Genomic DNA, 14,089 nt, shown 5'->3' on the forward strand with positions numbered 1-14,089 from the left:
TCAATGACACAGGGATAGGTTCAATTCATCTATAGGAATGATTCTGGATGAATTCCATTGAGAGTTTTTCAAAGTTTATCGCGTTTTTTTATTCGCGATGGTTACCAGTCCGAATTCAATGAACAAACATTTCAATCACTTTGAAGTGATTTTCTATTCATCCATTGGGACTGGGAGGGTAAATTTTCATTTTTGAATGTCAACGGCCACATCACGTAGAACGCACCTGGTCTCGTCACCTCTCAGAAGTTAAGTTACGTCGAGTCCCGTTAGTACTTGGAAGGGTGACCGCTTGGGAATATGGAATGTCGTTGGCGATGAATAGTTTGTTTTCAATAACAAATTTCTTGAAATTTTTTTTCAATCACGATGGTTACCAGTCCAAATTCGTAGATCAAAAATTTCAATGACACAGGGATAGGTTCAATTCATCTATAGGAATGATTCTGGATGAATTCCATTGAGAGTTTTTCAAAGTTTATCGCGTTTTTTTATTCGCGATGGTTACCAGTCCGAATTCAATGAACAAACATTTCAATCACTTTGAAGTAATTTTCTATTTATCCATTGGGAATGGGAGGGTAAATTTTCATTTTTGAATGTCAACGGCCATATCACGTAGAACGCACCTGATCTCGTCAGCTCCCAGAAGTTAAGTTACGTCGGGTCCCGTTAGTACTTGGAAGGGTGACCGCTTGGGAATACGGAATGTCGTTGGCGATGAATAGTTTGTTTTCAATAACAAATTTCTTGAAATTTTTTTTCAATCACGATGGTTACCAGTCCAAATTCGTAGATCAAAAATTTCAATGACACAGGGATAGGTTCAATTCATCTATAGGAATGATTCTGGATGAATTCCATTGAGAGTTTTTCAAAGTTTATCGCGTTTTTTTATTCGCGATGGTTACCAGTCCGAATTCAATGAACAAACATTTCAATCACTTTGAAGTGATTTTCTATTCATCCATTGGGACTGGGAGGGTAAATTTTCATTTTTGAATGTCAACGGCCACATCACGTAGAACGCACCTGGTCTCGTCACCTCTCAGAAGTTAAGTTACGTCGAGTCCCGTTAGTACTTGGAAGGGTGACCGCTTGGGAATATGGAATGTCGTTGGCGATGAATAGTTTGTTTTCAATAACAAATTTCTTGAAATTTTTTTTCAATCACGATGGTTACCAGTCCAAATTCGTAGATCAAAAATTTCAATGACACAGGGATAGGTTCAATTCATCTATAGGAATGATTCTGGATGAATTCCATTGAGAGTTTTTCAAAGTTTATCGCGTTTTTTTATTCGCGATGGTTACCAGTCCAAATTCAATGAACAAACATTTCTATCACTTTGAAGTGATTTTCTATTCATCCATTGGGACTGGGAGGGTAAATTTTCATTTTTGAATGTCAACGGCCATATCACGTAGAACGCACCTGGTCTCGTCAGCTCCCAGAAGTTAAGTTACGTCGAGTCCCGTTGGCACTTGGAAGGGTGACCGCTTGGGAATACTGAATGTCGTTGGCGATGAATAGTTTGTTTTCAATAACAAATTTCTTGAAATTTTTTTTCAATCACGATGGTTACCAGTCCAAATTCGTAGATCAAAAATTTCAATGACACATGGATAGGTTCAATTCATCTATAGGAATGATTCTGGATGAATTCCAATGAGAGTTTTTCAAAGTTTATCGCGTTTTTTTATTCACGATGATTACCAGTCCGAATTCAATGAACAAACATTTCAATCACTTTGAAGTAATTTTCTATTTATCCATTGGGACTGGGAGGGTAAATTTTCATTTTTGAATGTCAACGGCCATATCACGTAGAACGCACCTGATCTCGTCAGCTCCCAGAAGTTAAGTTACGTCGGGTCCCGTTAGTACTTGGAAGGGTGACCGCTTGGGAATACGGAATGTCGTTGGCGATGAATAGTTTGTTTTCAATAACAAATTTCTTGAAATTTTTTTTCAATCACGATGGTTACCAGTCCAAATTCGTAGATCAAAAATTTCAATGACACAGGGATAGGTTCAATTCATCTATAGGAATGATTCTGGATGAATTCCATTGAGAGTTTTTCAAAGTTTATCGCGTTTTTTTATTCGCGATGGTTACCAGTCCGAATTCAATGAACAAACATTTCAATCACTTTGAAGTGATTTTCTATTCATCCATTGGGACTGGGAGGGTAAATTTTCATTTTTGAATGTCAACGGCCACATCACGTAGAACGCACCTGGTCTCGTCACCTCTCAGAAGTTAAGTTACGTCGAGTCCCGTTAGTACTTGGAAGGGTGACCGCTTGGGAATATGGAATGTCGTTGGCGATGAATAGTTTGTTTTCAATAACAAATTTCTTGAAATTTTTTTTCAATCACGATGGTTACCAGTCCAAATTCGTAGATCAAAAATTTCAATGACACAGGGATAGGTTCAATTCATCTATAGGAATGATTCTGGATGAATTCCATTGAGAGTTTTTCAAAGTTTATCGCGTTTTTTTATTCGCGATGGTTACCAGTCCGAATTCAATGAACAAACATTTCAATCACTTTGAAGTAATTTTCTATTTATCCATTGGGAATGGGAGGGTAAATTTTCATTTTTGAATGTCAACGGCCATATCACGTAGAACGCACCTGATCTCGTCAGCTCCCAGAAGTTAAGTTACGTCGGGTCCCGTTAGTACTTGGAAGGGTGACCGCTTGGGAATACGGAATGTCGTTGGCGATGAATAGTTTGTTTTCAATAACAAATTTCTTGAAATTTTTTTTCAATCACGATGGTTACCAGTCCAAATTCGTAGATCAAAAATTTCAATGACACAGGGATAGGTTCAATTCATCTATAGGAATGATTCTGGATGAATTCCATTGAGAGTTTTTCAAAGTTTATCGCGTTTTTTTATTCGCGATGGTTACCAGTCCGAATTCAATGAACAAACATTTCAATCACTTTGAAGTGATTTTCTATTCATCCATTGGGACTGGGAGGGTAAATTTTCATTTTTGAATGTCAACGGCCACATCACGTAGAACGCACCTGGTCTCGTCACCTCTCAGAAGTTAAGTTACGTCGAGTCCCGTTAGTACTTGGAAGGGTGACCGCTTGGGAATATGGAATGTCGTTGGCGATGAATAGTTTGTTTTCAATAACAAATTTCTTGAAATTTTTTTTCAATCACGATGGTTACCAGTCCAAATTCGTAGATCAAAAATTTCAATGACACAGGGATAGGTTCAATTCATCTATAGGAATGATTCTGGATGAATTCCATTGAGAGTTTTTCAAAGTTTATCGCGTTTTTTTATTCGCGATGGTTACCAGTCCGAATTCAATGAACAAACATTTCAATCACTTTGAAGTAATTTTCTATTTATCCATTGGGACTGGGAGGGTAAATTTTCATTTTTGAATGTCAACGGCCATATCACGTAGAACGCACCTGATCTCGTCAGCTCCCAGAAGTTAAGTTACGTCGGGTCCCGTTAGTACTTGGAAGGGTGACCGCTTGGGAATACGGAATGTCGTTGGCGATGAATAGTTTGTTTTCAATAACAAATTTCTTGAAATTTTTTTTCAATCACGATGGTTACCAGTCCAAATTCGTAGATCAAAAATTTCAATGACACAGGGATAGGTTCAATTCATCTATAGGAATGATTCTGGATGAATTCCATTGAGAGTTTTTCAAAGTTTATCGCGTTTTTTTATTCGCGATGGTTACCAGTCCAAATTCAATGAACAAACATTTCTATCACTTTGAAGTGATTTTCTATTCATCCATTGGGACTGGGAGGGTAAATTTTCATTTTTGAATGTCAACGGCCATATCACGTAGAACGCACCTGGTCTCGTCAGCTCCCAGAAGTTAAGTTACGTCGAGTCCCGTTAGTACTTGGAAGGGTGACCGCTTGGGAATACGGGATGTCGTTGGCGATGAATAGTTTGTTTTCAATAACAAATTTCTTGAAATTTTTTTTCAATCACGATGGTTACCAGTCCAAATTCGTAGATCAAAAATTTCAATGACACAGGGATAGGTTCAATTCATCTATAGGAATGATTCTGGATGAATTCCATTGAGAGTTTTTCAAAGTTTATCGCGTTTTTTTATTCGCGATGGTTACCAGTCCAAATTCAATGAACAAACATTTCTATCACTTTGAAGTGATTTTCTATTCATCCATTGGGACTGGGAGGGTAAATTTTCATTTTTGAATGTCAACGGCCATATCACGTAGAACGCACCTGGTCTCGTCAGCTCCCAGAAGTTAAGTTACGTCGAGTCCCGTTAGCACTTGGAAGGGTGACCGCTTGGGAATACTGAATGTCGTTGGCGATGAATAGTTTGTTTTCAATAACAAATTTCTTGAAATTTTTTTTCAATCACGATGGTTACCAGTCCAAATTCGTAGATCAAAAATTTCAATGACACATGGATAGGTTCAATTCATCTATAGGAATGATTCTGGATGAATTCCAATGAGAGTTTTTCAAAGTTTATCGCGTTTTTTTATTCGCGATGATTACCAGTCCGAATTCAATGAACAAACATTTCAATCACTTTGAAGTAATTTTCTATTTATCCATTGGGACTGGGAGGGTAAATTTTCATTTTTGAATGTCAACGGCCATATCACGTAGAACGCACCTGATCTCGTCAGCTCCCAGAAGTTAAGTTACGTCGAGTCCCGTTAGTACTTGGAAGGGTGACCGCTTGGGAATACGGAATGTCGTTGGCGATGAATAGTTTGTTTTCAATAACAAATTTCTTGAAATTTTTTTTCAATCACGATGGTTACCAGTCCAAATTCGTAGATCAAAAATTTCAATGACACAGGGATAGGTTCAATTCATCTATAGGAATGATTCTGGATGAATTCCATTGAGAGTTTTTCAAAGTTTATCGCGTTTTTTTATTCGCGATGGTTACCAGTCCGAATTCAATGAACAAACATTTCAATCACTTTGAAGTGATTTTCTATTCATCCATTGGGACTGGGAGGGTAAATTTTCATTTTTGAATGTCAACGGCCACATCACGTAGAACGCACCTGGTCTCGTCACCTCTCAGAAGTTAAGTTACGTCGAGTCCCGTTAGTACTTGGAAGGGTGACCGCTTGGGAATATGGAATGTCGTTGGCGATGAATAGTTTGTTTTCAATAACAAATTTCTTGAAATTTTTTTTCAATCACGATGGTTACCAGTCCAAATTCGTAGATCAAAAATTTCAATGACACAGGGATAGGTTCAATTCATCTATAGGAATGATTCTGGATGAATTCCATTGAGAGTTTTTCAAAGTTTATCGCGTTTTTTTATTCGCGATGGTTACCAGTCCAAATTCAATGAACAAACATTTCTATCACTTTGAAGTGATTTTCTATTCATCCATTGGGACTGGGAGGGTAAATTTTCATTTTTGAATGTCAACGGCCATATCACGTAGAACGCACCTGGTCTCGTCAGCTCCCAGAAGTTAAGTTACGTCGAGTCCCGTTGGCACTTGGAAGGGTGACCGCTTGGGAATACTGAATGTCGTTGGCGATGAATAGTTTGTTTTCAATAACAAATTTCTTGAAATTTTTTTTCAATCACGATGGTTACCAGTCCAAATTCGTAGATCAAAAATTTCAATGACACATGGATAGGTTCAATTCATCTATAGGAATGATTCTGGATGAATTCCAATGAGAGTTTTTCAAAGTTTATCGCGTTTTTTTATTCACGATGATTACCAGTCCGAATTCAATGAACAAACATTTCAATCACTTTGAAGTAATTTTCTATTTATCCATTGGGACTGGGAGGGTAAATTTTCATTTTTGAATGTCAACGGCCATATCACGTAGAACGCACCTGATCTCGTCAGCTCCCAGAAGTTAAGTTACGTCGGGTCCCGTTAGTACTTGGAAGGGTGACCGCTTGGGAATACGGAATGTCGTTGGCGATGAATAGTTTGTTTTCAATAACAAATTTCTTGAAATTTTTTTTCAATCACGATGGTTACCAGTCCAAATTCGTAGATCAAAAATTTCAATGACACAGGGATAGGTTCAATTCATCTATAGGAATGATTCTGGATGAATTCCATTGAGAGTTTTTCAAAGTTTATCGCGTTTTTTTATTCGCGATGGTTACCAGTCCGAATTCAATGAACAAACATTTCAATCACTTTGAAGTGATTTTCTATTCATCCATTGGGACTGGGAGGGTAAATTTTCATTTTTGAATGTCAACGGCCACATCACGTAGAACGCACCTGGTCTCGTCACCTCTCAGAAGTTAAGTTACGTCGAGTCCCGTTAGTACTTGGAAGGGTGACCGCTTGGGAATATGGAATGTCGTTGGCGATGAATAGTTTGTTTTCAATAACAAATTTCTTGAAATTTTTTTTCAATCACGATGGTTACCAGTCCAAATTCGTAGATCAAAAATTTCAATGACACAGGGATAGGTTCAATTCATCTATAGGAATGATTCTGGATGAATTCCATTGAGAGTTTTTCAAAGTTTATCGCGTTTTTTTATTCGCGATGGTTACCAGTCCGAATTCAATGAACAAACATTTCAATCACTTTGAAGTAATTTTCTATTTATCCATTGGGAATGGGAGGGTAAATTTTCATTTTTGAATGTCAACGGCCATATCACGTAGAACGCACCTGATCTCGTCAGCTCCCAGAAGTTAAGTTACGTCGGGTCCCGTTAGTACTTGGAAGGGTGACCGCTTGGGAATACGGAATGTCGTTGGCGATGAATAGTTTGTTTTCAATAACAAATTTCTTGAAATTTTTTTTCAATCACGATGGTTACCAGTCCAAATTCGTAGATCAAAAATTTCAATGACACAGGGATAGGTTCAATTCATCTATAGGAATGATTCTGGATGAATTCCATTGAGAGTTTTTCAAAGTTTATCGCGTTTTTTTATTCGCGATGGTTACCAGTCCGAATTCAATGAACAAACATTTCAATCACTTTGAAGTGATTTTCTATTCATCCATTGGGACTGGGAGGGTAAATTTTCATTTTTGAATGTCAACGGCCACATCACGTAGAACGCACCTGGTCTCGTCACCTCTCAGAAGTTAAGTTACGTCGAGTCCCGTTAGTACTTGGAAGGGTGACCGCTTGGGAATATGGAATGTCGTTGGCGATGAATAGTTTGTTTTCAATAACAAATTTCTTGAAATTTTTTTTCAATCACGATGGTTACCAGTCCAAATTCGTAGATCAAAAATTTCAATGACACAGGGATAGGTTCAATTCATCTATAGGAATGATTCTGGATGAATTCCATTGAGAGTTTTTCAAAGTTTATCGCGTTTTTTTATTCGCGATGGTTACCAGTCCGAATTCAATGAACAAACATTTCAATCACTTTGAAGTAATTTTCTATTTATCCATTGGGACTGGGAGGGTAAATTTTCATTTTTGAATGTCAACGGCCATATCACGTAGAACGCACCTGATCTCGTCAGCTCCCAGAAGTTAAGTTACGTCGGGTCCCGTTAGTACTTGGAAGGGTGACCGCTTGGGAATACGGAATGTCGTTGGCGATGAATAGTTTGTTTTCAATAACAAATTTCTTGAAATTTTTTTTCAATCACGATGGTTACCAGTCCAAATTCGTAGATCAAAAATTTCAATGACACAGGGATAGGTTCAATTCATCTATAGGAATGATTCTGGATGAATTCCATTGAGAGTTTTTCAAAGTTTATCGCGTTTTTTTATTCGCGATGGTTACCAGTCCGAATTCAATGAACAAACATTTCAATCACTTTGAAGTGATTTTCTATTCATCCATTGGGACTGGGAGGGTAAATTTTCATTTTTGAATGTCAACGGCCACATCACGTAGAACGCACCTGGTCTCGTCACCTCTCAGAAGTTAAGTTACGTCGAGTCCCGTTAGTACTTGGAAGGGTGACCGCTTGGGAATATGGAATGTCGTTGGCGATGAATAGTTTGTTTTCAATAACAAATTTCTTGAAATTTTTTTTCAATCACGATGGTTACCAGTCCAAATTCGTAGATCAAAAATTTCAATGATACAGGGATAGGTTCAATTCATCTATAGGAATGATTCTGGATGAATTCCATTGAGAGTTTTTCAAAGTTTATCGCGTTTTTTTATTCGCGATGGTTACCAGTCCGAATTCAATGAACAAACATTTCAATCACTTTGAAGTGATTTTCTATTCATCCATTGGGACTGGGAGGGTAAATTTTCATTTTTGAATGTCAACGGCCACATCACGTAGAACGCACCTGGTCTCGTCACCTCTCAGAAGTTAAGTTACGTCGAGTCCCGTTAGTACTTGGAAGGGTGACCGCTTGGGAATATGGAATGTCGTTGGCGATGAATAGTTTGTTTTCAATAACAAATTTCTTGAAATTTTTTTTCAATCACGATGGTTACCAGTCCAAATTCGTAGATCAAAAATTTCAATGACACAGGGATAGGTTCAATTCATCTATAGGAATGATTCTGGATGAATTCCATTGAGAGTTTTTCAAAGTTTATCGCGTTTTTTTATTCGCGATGGTTACCAGTCCAAATTCAATGAACAAACATTTCTATCACTTTGAAGTGATTTTCTATTCATCCATTGGGACTGGGAGGGTAAATTTTCATTTTTGAATGTCAACGGCCATATCACGTAGAACGCACCTGGTCTCGTCAGCTCCCAGAAGTTAAGTTACGTCGAGTCCCGTTGGCACTTGGAAGGGTGACCGCTTGGGAATACTGAATGTCGTTGGCGATGAATAGTTTGTTTTCAATAACAAATTTCTTGAAATTTTTTTTCAATCACGATGGTTACCAGTCCAAATTCGTAGATCAAAAATTTCAATGACACATGGATAGGTTCAATTCATCTATAGGAATGATTCTGGATGAATTCCAATGAGAGTTTTTCAAAGTTTATCGCGTTTTTTTATTCACGATGATTACCAGTCCGAATTCAATGAACAAACATTTCAATCACTTTGAAGTAATTTTCTATTTATCCATTGGGACTGGGAGGGTAAATTTTCATTTTTGAATGTCAACGGCCATATCACGTAGAACGCACCTGATCTCGTCAGCTCCCAGAAGTTAAGTTACGTCGGGTCCCGTTAGTACTTGGAAGGGTGACCGCTTGGGAATACGGAATGTCGTTGGCGATGAATAGTTTGTTTTCAATAACAAATTTCTTGAAATTTTTTTTCAATCACGATGGTTACCAGTCCAAATTCGTAGATCAAAAATTTCAATGACACAGGGATAGGTTCAATTCATCTATAGGAATGATTCTGGATGAATTCCATTGAGAGTTTTTCAAAGTTTATCGCGTTTTTTTATTCGCGATGGTTACCAGTCCGAATTCAATGAACAAACATTTCAATCACTTTGAAGTGATTTTCTATTCATCCATTGGGACTGGGAGGGTAAATTTTCATTTTTGAATGTCAACGGCCACATCACGTAGAACGCACCTGGTCTCGTCACCTCTCAGAAGTTAAGTTACGTCGAGTCCCGTTAGTACTTGGAAGGGTGACCGCTTGGGAATATGGAATGTCGTTGGCGATGAATAGTTTGTTTTCAATAACAAATTTCTTGAAATTTTTTTTCAATCACGATGGTTACCAGTCCAAATTCGTAGATCAAAAATTTCAATGACACAGGGATAGGTTCAATTCATCTATAGGAATGATTCTGGATGAATTCCATTGAGAGTTTTTCAAAGTTTATCGCGTTTTTTTATTCGCGATGATTACCAGTCCGAATTCAATGAACAAACATTTCAATCACTTTGAAGTAATTTTCTATTTATCCATTGGGACTGGGAGGGTAAATTTTCATATATGAATGTCAACGGCCATATCACGTAGAACGCGCCTGATCTCGTTAGCTCCCAGAAGTTAAGTTACGTCGAGTCCCGTTAGTACTTGGAAGGGTGACCGCTTGGGAATACGGAATGTCGTTGGCGATGAATAGTTTGTTTTCAATAACAAATTTCTTGAAATTTTTTTTCAATCACGATGGTTACCAGTCCAAATTCGTAGATCAAAAATTTCAATGACACAGGGATAGGTTCAATTCATCTATAGGAATGATTCTGGATGAATTCCATTGAGAGTCTTTCAAAGTTTATCGCGTTTTTTTATTCGCGATGGTTACCAGTCCGAATTCAATGAACAAACATTTCAATCACTTTGAAGTAATTTTCTATTTATCCATTGGGACTGGGAGGGTAAATTTTCATTTTTGAATGTCAACGGCCATATCACGTAGAACGCACCTGATCTCGTTAGCTCCCAGAAGTTAAGTTACGTCGAGTCCCGTTAGTACTTGGAAGGGTGACCGCTTGGGAATACGGGATGTCGTTGGCGATGAATAGTTTGTTTTCAATAACAAATTTCTTGAAATTTTTTTTCAATCACGATGGTTACCAGTCCAAATTCCTAGATCAAAAATTTCAATGACACAGGGATAGGTTCAATTCATCTATAGGAATGATTCTGGATGAATTCCATTGAGAGTTTTTCAAAGTTTATCGCGTTTTTTTATTCGCGATGATTACCAGTCCGAATTCAATGAACAAACATTTCAATCACTTTGAAGTAATTTTCTATTTATCCATTGGGACTGGGATGGTAAATTTTCATTTTTGAATGTCAACGGCCATATCACGTAGAACGCACCTGGTCTCGTCAGCTCCCAGAAGTTAAGTTACGTCGAGTCCCGTTAGTACTTGGAAGGGTGACCGCTTGGGAATACGGAATGTCGTTGGCGATGAATAGTTTGTTTTCAATAACAAATTTCTTGAAATTTTTTTTCAATCACGATGGTTACCAGTCCAAATTCGTAGATCAAAAATTTCAATGACACAGGGATATTTTCAATTCATCTATAGGAATGATTCTGGATGAATTCCATTGAGAGTTTTTCAAAGTTTATCGCGTTTTTTTATTCGCGATGGTTACCAGTCCAAATTCAATGAACAAACATTTCTATCACTTTGAAGTGATTTTCTATTCATCCATTGGGACTGGGAGGGTAAATTTTCTATTTTGAATGTCAACGGCCATATCACGTAGAACGCATCTGATCTCGTCAGCTCCCAGAAGTTAAGTTACGTCGAGTCCCGTTAGTACTTGGAAGGGTGACCGCTTGGGAATACGGAATGTCGTTGGCGATGAATAGTTTGTTTTCAATAACAAATTTCTTGAAATTTTTTTTCAATCACGATGGTTACCAGTCCAAATTCGTAGATCAAAAATTTCAATGACACAGGGATAGGTTCAATTCATCTATAGGAATGATTCTGGATGAATTCCATTGAGAGTTTTTCAAAGTTTATCGCGTTTTTTTATTCGCGATGATTACCAGTCCGAATTCAATGAACAAACATTTCAATCACTTTGAAGTAATTTTCTATTTATCCATTGGGACTGGGAGGGTAAATTTTCATTTTTGAATGTCAACGGCCATATCACGTAGAACGCACCTGATCTCGTCAGCTCCCAGAAGTTAAGTTACGTCGAGTCCCGTTAGTACTTGGAAGGGTGACCGCTTGGGAATACGGGATGTCGTTGGCGATGAATAGTTTGTTTTCAATAACAAATTTCTTGAAATTTTTTTTCAATCACGATGGTTACCAGTCCAAATTCGTAGATCAAAAATTTCAATGACACAGGGATAGGTTCAATTCATCTATAGGAATGATTCTGGATGAATTCCATTGAGAGTTTTTCAAAGTTTATCGCGTTTTTTTATTCGCGATGGTTACCAGTCCAAATTCAATGAACAAACATTTCTATCACTTTGAAGTGATTTTCTATTCATCCATTGGGACTGGGAGGGTAAATTTTCATTTTTGAATGTCAACGGCCATATCACGTAGAACGCACCTGGTCTCGTCAGCTCCCAGAAGTTAAGTTACGTCGAGTCCCGTTAGTACTTGGAAGGGTGACCGCTTGGGAATACGGAATGTCGTTGGCGATGAATAGTTTGTTTTCAATAACAAATTTCTTGAAATTTTTTTTCAATCACGATGGTTACCAGTCCAAATTCGTAGATCAAAAATTTCAATGACACAGGGATAGGTTCAATTCATCTATAGGAATGATTCTGGATGAATTCCATTGAGAGTTTTTCAAAGTTTATCGCGTTTTTTTATTCGCGATGGTTACCAGTCCGAATTCAATGAACAAACATTTCAATCACTTTGAAGTGATTTTCTATTCATCCATTGGGACTGGGAGGGTAAATTTTCATTTTTGAATGTCAACGGCCACATCACGTAGAACGCACCTGGTCTCGTCAGCTCCCAGAAGTTAAGTTACGTCGAGTCCCGTTAGTACTTGGAAGGGTGACCGCTTGGGAATATGGAATTTCGTTGGCGATGAATAGTTTGTTTTCAATAACAAATTTCTTGAAATTTTTTTTCAATCACGATGGTTACCAGTCCAAATTCGTAGATCAAAAATTTCAATGACACAGGAGTAGGTTCAATTCATCTATAGGAATGATTCTGGATGAATTCCATTGAGAGTTTTTCAAAGTTTATCGCGTTTTTTTATTCGCGATGATTACCAGTCCGAATTCAATGAACAAACATTTCAATCACTTTGAAGTAATTTTCTATTTATCCATTGGGACTGGGAGGGTAAATTTTCATTTTTGAATGTCAACGGCCATATCACGTAGAACGCACCTGATCTCGTCAGCTCCCAGAAGTTAAGTTACGTCGAGTCCCGTTAGTACTTGGAAGGGTGACCGCTTGGGAATACGGGATGTCGTTGGCGATGAATAGTTTGTTTTCAATAACAAATTTCTTGAAATTTTTTTTCAATCACGATGGTTACCAGTCCAAATTTGTAGATCAAAAATTTCAATGACACAGGGATAGGTTCAATTCATCTATAGGAATGATTCTGGATGAATTCCATTGAGAGTTTTTCAAAGTTTATCGCGTTTTTTTATTCGCGATGGTTACCAGTCCAAATTCAATGAACAAACATTTCTATCACTTTGAAGTGATTTTCTATTCATCCATTGGGACTGGGAGGGTAAATTTTCATTATTGAATGTCAACGGCCACATCACGTAGAACGCACCTGGTCTCGTCAGCTCCCAAAAGTTAAGTTACGTCGAGTCCCGTTAGTACTTGGAAGGGTGACCGCTTGGGAATACGGAATGTCGTTGGCGATGAATAGTTTGTTTTCAATAACAAATTTCTTGAAATTTTTTTTCAATCACGATGGTTACCAGTCCAAATTCGTAGATCAAAAATTTCAATGACACAGGAGTAGGTTCAATTCATCTATAGGAATGATTCTGGATGAATTCCATTGAGAGTTTTTCAAAGTTTATCGCGTTTTTTTATTCGCGATGATTACCAGTCCGAATTCAATGAACAAACATTTCAATCACTTTGAAGTAATTTTCTATTTATCCATTGGGACTGGGAGGGTAAATTTTCATTTTTGAATGTCAACGGCCATATCACGTAGAACGCACCTGATCTCGTCAGCTCCCAGAAGTTAAGTTACGTCGAGTCCCGTTAGTACTTGGAAGGGTGACCGCTTGGGAATACGGGATGTCGTTGGCGATGAATAGTTTGTTTTCAATAACAAATTTCTTGAAATTTTTTTTCAATCACGATGGTTACCAGTCCAAATTTGTAGATCAAAAATTTCAATGACACAGGGATAGGTTCAATTCATCTATAGGAATGATTCTGGATGAATTCCATTGAGAGTTTTTCAAAGTTTATCGCGTTTTTTTATTCGCGATGGTTACCAGTCCAAATTCAATGAACAAACATTTCTATCACTTTGAAGTGATTTTCTATTCATCCATTGGGACTGGGAGGGTAAATTTTCATTATTGAATGTCAACGGCCACATCACGTAGAACGCACCTGGTCTCGACAGCTCCCAAAAGTTAAGTTACGTCGAGTCCCGTTAGTACTTGGAAGGGTGACCGCTTGGGAATACGGAATGTCGTTGGCGATGAATAGTTTGTTTTCAATAACAAATTTCTTGAAATTTTTTTTCAATCACGATGGTTACCAGTCCAAAT

At 37.7% G+C, this 14,089-nt stretch overlaps 35 pseudogenes; all 35 read left to right on the top strand.

Moving 5' to 3' along the window:
* The first annotated feature begins 198 nt into the window (after positions 1 to 198).
* LOC124346177 lies at positions 199 to 317 on the top strand (annotated as a pseudogene).
* A 284-nt stretch (positions 318 to 601) lies between these two features.
* Positions 602 to 720, top strand: LOC124345832 (annotated as a pseudogene).
* Positions 721 to 1,004: 284 nt separating this feature from the next.
* LOC124346178 lies at positions 1,005 to 1,123 on the top strand (annotated as a pseudogene).
* A 284-nt stretch (positions 1,124 to 1,407) lies between these two features.
* Positions 1,408 to 1,526, top strand: LOC124346144 (annotated as a pseudogene).
* A 284-nt stretch (positions 1,527 to 1,810) lies between these two features.
* Positions 1,811 to 1,929, top strand: LOC124345833 (annotated as a pseudogene).
* A 284-nt stretch (positions 1,930 to 2,213) lies between these two features.
* On the top strand, positions 2,214 to 2,332 carry LOC124346179 (annotated as a pseudogene).
* Positions 2,333 to 2,616: 284 nt separating this feature from the next.
* On the top strand, positions 2,617 to 2,735 carry LOC124345834 (annotated as a pseudogene).
* Positions 2,736 to 3,019: 284 nt separating this feature from the next.
* On the top strand, positions 3,020 to 3,138 carry LOC124346180 (annotated as a pseudogene).
* Positions 3,139 to 3,422: 284 nt separating this feature from the next.
* Positions 3,423 to 3,541, top strand: LOC124345835 (annotated as a pseudogene).
* Positions 3,542 to 3,825: 284 nt separating this feature from the next.
* Positions 3,826 to 3,944, top strand: LOC124346399 (annotated as a pseudogene).
* Positions 3,945 to 4,228: 284 nt separating this feature from the next.
* LOC124346009 lies at positions 4,229 to 4,347 on the top strand (annotated as a pseudogene).
* A 284-nt stretch (positions 4,348 to 4,631) lies between these two features.
* On the top strand, positions 4,632 to 4,750 carry LOC124345776 (annotated as a pseudogene).
* A 284-nt stretch (positions 4,751 to 5,034) lies between these two features.
* Positions 5,035 to 5,153, top strand: LOC124346181 (annotated as a pseudogene).
* Positions 5,154 to 5,437: 284 nt separating this feature from the next.
* LOC124346145 lies at positions 5,438 to 5,556 on the top strand (annotated as a pseudogene).
* A 284-nt stretch (positions 5,557 to 5,840) lies between these two features.
* On the top strand, positions 5,841 to 5,959 carry LOC124345837 (annotated as a pseudogene).
* Positions 5,960 to 6,243: 284 nt separating this feature from the next.
* Positions 6,244 to 6,362, top strand: LOC124346182 (annotated as a pseudogene).
* A 284-nt stretch (positions 6,363 to 6,646) lies between these two features.
* LOC124345838 lies at positions 6,647 to 6,765 on the top strand (annotated as a pseudogene).
* Positions 6,766 to 7,049: 284 nt separating this feature from the next.
* On the top strand, positions 7,050 to 7,168 carry LOC124346183 (annotated as a pseudogene).
* Positions 7,169 to 7,452: 284 nt separating this feature from the next.
* LOC124345839 lies at positions 7,453 to 7,571 on the top strand (annotated as a pseudogene).
* A 284-nt stretch (positions 7,572 to 7,855) lies between these two features.
* Positions 7,856 to 7,974, top strand: LOC124346185 (annotated as a pseudogene).
* Positions 7,975 to 8,258: 284 nt separating this feature from the next.
* On the top strand, positions 8,259 to 8,377 carry LOC124346187 (annotated as a pseudogene).
* A 284-nt stretch (positions 8,378 to 8,661) lies between these two features.
* Positions 8,662 to 8,780, top strand: LOC124346146 (annotated as a pseudogene).
* Positions 8,781 to 9,064: 284 nt separating this feature from the next.
* LOC124345840 lies at positions 9,065 to 9,183 on the top strand (annotated as a pseudogene).
* A 284-nt stretch (positions 9,184 to 9,467) lies between these two features.
* On the top strand, positions 9,468 to 9,586 carry LOC124346188 (annotated as a pseudogene).
* Positions 9,587 to 9,870: 284 nt separating this feature from the next.
* LOC124345898 lies at positions 9,871 to 9,989 on the top strand (annotated as a pseudogene).
* Positions 9,990 to 10,273: 284 nt separating this feature from the next.
* Positions 10,274 to 10,392, top strand: LOC124345267 (annotated as a pseudogene).
* Positions 10,393 to 10,676: 284 nt separating this feature from the next.
* On the top strand, positions 10,677 to 10,795 carry LOC124344980 (annotated as a pseudogene).
* Positions 10,796 to 11,079: 284 nt separating this feature from the next.
* On the top strand, positions 11,080 to 11,198 carry LOC124345921 (annotated as a pseudogene).
* Positions 11,199 to 11,482: 284 nt separating this feature from the next.
* Positions 11,483 to 11,601, top strand: LOC124344861 (annotated as a pseudogene).
* A 284-nt stretch (positions 11,602 to 11,885) lies between these two features.
* On the top strand, positions 11,886 to 12,004 carry LOC124344981 (annotated as a pseudogene).
* A 284-nt stretch (positions 12,005 to 12,288) lies between these two features.
* Positions 12,289 to 12,407, top strand: LOC124345951 (annotated as a pseudogene).
* Positions 12,408 to 12,691: 284 nt separating this feature from the next.
* LOC124344863 lies at positions 12,692 to 12,810 on the top strand (annotated as a pseudogene).
* Positions 12,811 to 13,094: 284 nt separating this feature from the next.
* On the top strand, positions 13,095 to 13,213 carry LOC124345828 (annotated as a pseudogene).
* A 284-nt stretch (positions 13,214 to 13,497) lies between these two features.
* Positions 13,498 to 13,616, top strand: LOC124344864 (annotated as a pseudogene).
* A 284-nt stretch (positions 13,617 to 13,900) lies between these two features.
* On the top strand, positions 13,901 to 14,019 carry LOC124345971 (annotated as a pseudogene).
* Positions 14,020 to 14,089: the final 70 nt, after the last annotated feature.

Source organism: Daphnia pulicaria, chromosome 6, assembly GCF_021234035.1.
Source record: "Daphnia pulicaria isolate SC F1-1A chromosome 6, SC_F0-13Bv2, whole genome shotgun sequence".
NCBI lineage: Eukaryota > Metazoa > Arthropoda > Branchiopoda > Diplostraca > Daphniidae > Daphnia > Daphnia pulicaria.